Genomic DNA, 6,869 nt, shown 5'->3' on the forward strand with positions numbered 1-6,869 from the left:
GTCCCAAGTCTGTGGGTCAGGTGTCAGGCTGGAGGCTTCTCCTGATGCACATAGCTGCAAGTGCTGATGAACTCAAGATGGGCAGGTCAGATGGCAAGCTGCTCACTCATGGGCTGTGGAGGCTGACAAATCCCAGAATCAACAGGCAATATGACAGGCCACTGGCTCAAGTCCCAAAACCAGAGGTCAGATGATGACGAGTTGAATATAGGATCCAGAGCAAGTTAAAAGTCAGTAAATTTTGCCAGAAAGTCAGCATATACTGGATGCAGGCCATATTTCTGAGGAAACTCCCCTTACAACTGGCTGATCACATCGTATCACATCATGGAGGTGATTATATTATATCACAAAGGATATAATATATAATATGTGATATATATAATATATATATCACAAAGGAGGATAACTACATCATTACATAACTGCCAAATTATATCCTTTCATAACTGCCAAACTGCTGAGAATCCTGGCCCCGCCAGGTTGACACAAAACCTTAACCATTACAACCATTTTTATCTTGGATCTGTTTTGTCAGCTTCCAAACTTTGCAATAAAAAAACAATCTCCTTAAAAATTCATTCCTCCAGAACTCTTGCTGTGGCCTTGGTTAGTTCTGTGATATTATAGGGTCCTTGGATCCAGTCTAGAAGAGTCAATGTAAATGGAATTAAGTTCATATGTAAAAGAAAAAAAAAAAAACTTCTAGAATTTAGAAATCATTTAGGCCTTAGGAAAAAAATTAAGTTCTTTGCTGTAGGGTAAAATAGAAGATATCATACAGATATGGAAAGACATACCATATTCCTATGTGGGAATAGTCAACATCTTCAATCAATTCTTGTTTTTCTTAAAAAAAAAAAAAACTGTCAATTTAGTGTAACCCAAGACTTATTCCCAATTTTTTTGTGGGGAAGGGTAAGGAAGTGTGGGGATTAGGTTGCAAAAGTTAAGGAAATGGGAAAGCTATTACAAGCAAACATAAATAAAAAATAAAGGATAAGTCCAGTAGTATATACACCAGGCAAAAAATACTTTAAACACGTTGAACTATACAAAGAAGGTGATTTTAATGTTCTAAGAGATGCACTTGAAAATGAAGATGTGATATTTCTAAACCCTTGAATTAAATACAATCTCTTTCAAGTCCTCCCTCCTTGAGAGTACTCCCCAGTCATCTTGATTTGGATTCGTGAATGTCTCCAAACTTTCAATCAAAGGGTCACAGGCCATCTTTTGATTTGACCCCTCAGGTGTCTAATTATAACCCGTGTGTGTGGTGCAGTGGTTAAGGATTAGACTGCTAACCACAAGGTTGGCAGTTGGAATCCACCAGCCGCTCCTTAGAAGCAGTACGAGGAAGTTCTACTCTGTCCTATAGGGTCTCTATGAGTTGGAATCAACTCAGTGGCAGTGGGTGGGAATCAAGTAATTGGGAACGCCCTCATTTTCTCCTCCTTTTACTGGCAACAATTGTCAAACTAATTACAAGTTCCTTCCAAAATAAGATTGCCTGAAGTGGAATCAATCAGTCATTGAATACAGTAAACCTGGGCTTCATGGCTTCTATGTTATTATTCTGAATAGGAAGAAAGGATATAATGGGGAAGAATTGTTGAGCCCCCCATTCACCTCACCAGCTATGGGGTGACACTGTTAGGTCAGGACACTACTGAGATGAGTCAGAGAGAGTCAAAGGGAGGGTAAAAAAAAAAATCTCGGATTCGTTTTGTGTGTGGCCACCAGCAGCTGGCTTTTCTGAGTACAGGACACGCAGAAGAGTGTGTCAGTAATAACCACAAGCATAGTCCTCTTTTGCATTATTGAAACATGTTTCTTGGTGAGGTATTTAACAACAGTGGGGAAATTGCTATGGGAAATATAACCCTGAAGCAGAATAAAAAAGCCGTATGTAGGTTGGGTGATCTTTTAGTTTTCAGCCCAGAAAATCCAGAACAGTGAGAGAATCCTGCTGGTCTTTTCATCTGTATTCTCACTGGTGTTGATTCAAGTATCTCTAAGAGTTATTTCAAGAATCGTTTTCACATATTCACTGATTTTGTTTCTTTTTTTAAGCCTTCTGGAAGCAAAGCCAAGCTGTCGATTGCAGCCATGGAGATAAACAGAGATCTGAAAGGCATCATTTTGAAGTTTTCTTCTCTTTTAACTATTCTTAACGGGATGGAGCTACCCTAACTACATGATACAATCACCTAGGGAGCTTTTAAAACCCTCCAGATGCTCAGAACACATCCATAGCCAATTAAATGAGAATCTTGTCAGGTGTGCAGCAGGCATCGTCGAAGTGGTTGCCTCCTGTTGGCAACATTGTTAGGGACCCAGATTCATGGATATTTTCTAGGTCATCATAAGCTTGTATGTTGGGATAGCTTACTTCTTTCACAAATATTTAATCCTCACCACAAGCTGTACGGAGGGTCTTATTCTATTTAACAAATGAGAAGATTAAAGTTTAAACGAGCTTACACATGGAAATGCAAAGTGTGGAATGGAATCCAGGAACCAGAATCCAAGGTAGAACTAGGTCTTCCTAAACTAGTTGCTTTACAAACTTCCCTAGCAACTTACGACCTCACTGAAGAATTCTTACATAAGAAAATGGCTGGGTACATATTATCAAAGTTCTAGGAACAGTGGTGAAGGCTACCTACCCCTGATGCCCTTATCATTTCTATTCTGATACAACCCATGGTTTATAATGAGTATTGAGTCGTTGATTAGAATTCTTTATAGATGTACACAATCTGGAATTTATATGAGAACTCAATGTCCCCAAATAATCCATGATATGATGGGATCTGGGATCTCAGTAATGTATACCATTACCTCTTATGACCAAGCAATATTGATATTGTTTGGGTCTTCTTTTAGTAGCCATGCAACATTGTTTTTTATTAAGATTGCAGATACTGAAATTACCTGGATAGGACATCCACCACCTCATTCATTGTCAGCATTGATTAAATTAATATGATTGACCAGAAAGGTAAAATTTTCAGTATAACTAAATGTTTGGTTAAAGGAAACAACTTCCCAGATAAAGGAGGACAGTTCATTGGGCCATATTACTAATACTGAAACCAGTCAACAATATGGATGAGCCTTAAAAGCATAGTATTAGGATATGAGTGGAAGCGATGGACTAAGTTTCTCCAAAAATACTTTTCTCCATAAAATCAATGAGAACATTGGGGGAAAAAAATCATCAAACTAAACTTTTTCAGAACTCTGGAAATTAACCAAAGCTTGCACAAAAGAGAGTGTTTGTCCAAGAAAAATGGTTGAATCTTGGAAAGAACAGTGAGGTTTGTGACATTTAATGTGCCATATTCCCGCCCCTCTCTCCCCAGCTCCATGGTACCCTTGAAAACCAACAGCCCCCTGACAATCACAGTGAAAACCAGCAGGCTCATAACCATCGGAGGGGCCAGAACAGAGTTAGAGCTTTTTGTAAGCCCGATTCTCAGAGAATCTTCATTATTTGATCTGTCTGGAAGCTCTTTGGAAGATCACGCTCTCATGGCTTGTCTTTATTTGACTTTACTCAGAAATCACCAGTGTGAATAGCCTTTTACCCAGGGTTCTTAATGAGTCTTCCTCCAATCCTGATGCTGCATTTTTCTTCAGATAGTCCGCTTCTCAGATTATTTGCTTAGCAAACAGATTGAATAAGTATGGTGAAAGGATACAAACCTAATGTACACCTTTTCTGACTTTAAACCATGCAGTATCCCCTTGTTCCTTCAAACAACTGCCTCAGGTCTCACAAGAGCACAAATAAGTGTTCTGGAATTCCCATTCTTTGCAATATTATCCATAATTTTTTAATGATCCATATAGTCGTATGCCTCTGCATAGTCAATAAGACACAGGTAAACATCTTTCTGGTATTCTCTACTTTCAACCAAGATCTATCTAATATCAGCAATGATATCTCTCATTCTGTGTCCTCTTCTGAATCCAGTTTGAACTTCTAGCAGTTCCCTGTCAATGTACTGCCGCAACTGTTTTTGAATTATCTGTAGCAAAATTTTAGTTGCTTATGATATTAATGATGTTATTTGATAATTTCCACATTCCATTGAATCACCTTTCTTTGGAACAGGCACAAATATGGATCTCTTCCAGTCAATTGGCCAAAAATCATGGCAATGACAAGTGAACACTTCTAGAATTGCATCATTTGTTGAAACATCTCAACTGGTATTCCACCAATTCCTCAAGCCTTCTTTTTTGCTAATGCCTTCAGTGCAGCTTGTATTCCTTCCTTCAATACCATTGATTCTTGATCATATACCACCTCCAGAAATAGTTGAACCTGTCCACAATGGGTGACATTGCTGGTATTTGAAATACTGGTAGCATAACTTCCAGCATCACAGCAACACACAAGCCACCAAGTATGACAAACTTCACATCCAGTAGGGAGGCTCTAATCAAAACTACAGATAACAAGTGTTGGTGATGATAAGGAGAAATTACCGATGAGAATGTAAAATGCTGCAGTAGCTTTGGAAAACAGTTTGGCAGTACCTCAAAAAGTTAAACATAGAGTTACCATTATTGTTGTTGTTAGGTGCCGTTGAGTTGGTTGCAACTCATAGCAACCCTATAAGGCAGAGTAGAACTGCGCCCATAGGGTTTCCAAGGAGTAGCTGGTGGATTTAAACTGCCAACATTTTGGTTAGCAGCCGAGCTCTTAACCAGTGAGCCACCAGGGCTCCAGAGTTACCATATGATTTAGCAATTCTACTCTTTGGCACATACTTAAGAGATCTGAAAACATATGTACATACAAAAATGTGTACATGAATGTTCATAGCATCATTATTTATAATAGCCAAAAAATAGAAACAACCCAGTTGTTCGTAGCCTGATGAATAACTAAATAAATTGTGGTATATCCTTAAATGGAATGTAATTCAACCATAAAAAGGAATAAATGGCGTACTAATATGTGCTACCACATAGATGTATTTTGAGAACATTATGTTAAGTGAAACCAGCTAGAAACAAAAAGGCCACAGGTTTTATGATTCCATTTATATAAAATATTCAGAATAGGCAAATCCATAGAGACAGAAAGTAGATTCCAGTTTTCCAGGAGTTGGGGCAAGAGGGAGATGGCAGTGGGGTTTACTTTTGGAGTGATGCACATGCTCTGGAATTAAACAGTGGTGATGATTGTATGACTCTGTGACTATCCTAAAAACCATTGAATCGTGTACTTTAGAAGGGTGAATTTTATGATATGTATATTTCTCAATTTAAAAAAGAAAAAAAATCATGATACTGAGAAAAAGAAGCCAAACACAAAATTTCCTTTATGTAAAATTCAAAAGGCAAAGTTAAAATATAGTGCCCAGGAATGTATACTTAGGTGATAAAACTATAACAAAAATTTAAAAAAAGGTGATACCTACCATTGGCCAAACTGACAAAAGAAAAACAGGAGAGGAAGCAAATAACCCAAATTAGAGGAGGACCATTATAACCGACCTGAAATAAAAAGGATCATAACAGAACAATGCAAAAAACTGTACTCCAACAAATTTGACAACCTAGAGGAAATGGGCAAATTTCTAGAAACACACTACCTACCTAAACTAACACAAACTGAGATAGAAAATATGAACAGACCCATAACAAGAGAAGAGATTGAAGAGGTAATTAAAAAAACTCCCAACAAAAACATGAAAAAGCCCTGGCCCAGAAGGCTTCACTGGAGAATTCTACCAAACATTCAGAGACAAGCTCACACCAGTACTACTCAAACTATTTCAGAACATAGAAAAGAAAGGAATACTCCTGAATTAATTATGTGAAGGCAGTATAACCCTGATAACAAAGCCAGGCAAAGACACCACAAAAAAAAGAAAATTATAGATCAATACCTCTCATCAATATAGATGTAAAAATTCTCAACAAAATCCTAGCCAATAGAATTCAGCATCACATCAAAAAAAAAAAAAAAAATACACCATGATCAAGTGAGATTCATACCAGGTATGCAAGGAAGGTTCAGCATTAGAAAATCAATCAACATAATCTACCACATACATAGAACAAAATAAAAGAATGACATGACCATCTCAGTCAATGCAGAAGAGGCATTTGATAAAGTCTAACACAGTCCTGATAAAAACTCTCAATAAAATAGGAAACTCTTCAGCGTAATATAGGACATATATACAAAACCAACAGCCAACATCATTCTCAATGGAGAGAGGCTGAAAGCTTTATCCATGAGAATGGGAAAAAGACAAGGATGCCATTTATCACCACTCCTATTTAACATTGTGCTTGAAGTCCTAGCTAGAATAATAAAGCAAGAAAAAGAAATAAAGTGCATCCAAACTGGAAAGGAAGAACTAAAACTATCCTTATTTGCAAATGATATGATCCTTTATGTAGAGAACCCCAAAGATTCCACAAGAAAATTACTGGAACTAATAAGATTCAGCCAAGTAGGAGGATACAAGATCAACATACAAAAATTAGTTGGATTCCTATACCGCCAACAGAAAGAGCTTCAAAAAGGAAATCAGGAAGCAATACCATCTGCAATAACCCTAAAAAGATAAAATACTTAGGAATAAATGTAACCAGGGACATGAAAGATCTATACAAAGAAAACTACAAAACACTATCGCAAGAAACCAAAAGAGAACTACGTAAATGGAAAAACAATCCATGCTCATGGATAGGTAGACTCAACATTGTGAAAATGTCAATTCTACCCAAAGCAATCTCCAGATATAATGCAATCTCCATCCAAACAGCAACAGCATTCCTTAAAAAGATGGAAAAGCTAATCACCAACTTTTTGTGGAAAGAAAAGAGGCCCT

Source organism: Loxodonta africana, chromosome 13 (genome assembly GCF_030014295.1).
Source record: "Loxodonta africana isolate mLoxAfr1 chromosome 13, mLoxAfr1.hap2, whole genome shotgun sequence".
NCBI lineage: Eukaryota > Metazoa > Chordata > Mammalia > Proboscidea > Elephantidae > Loxodonta > Loxodonta africana.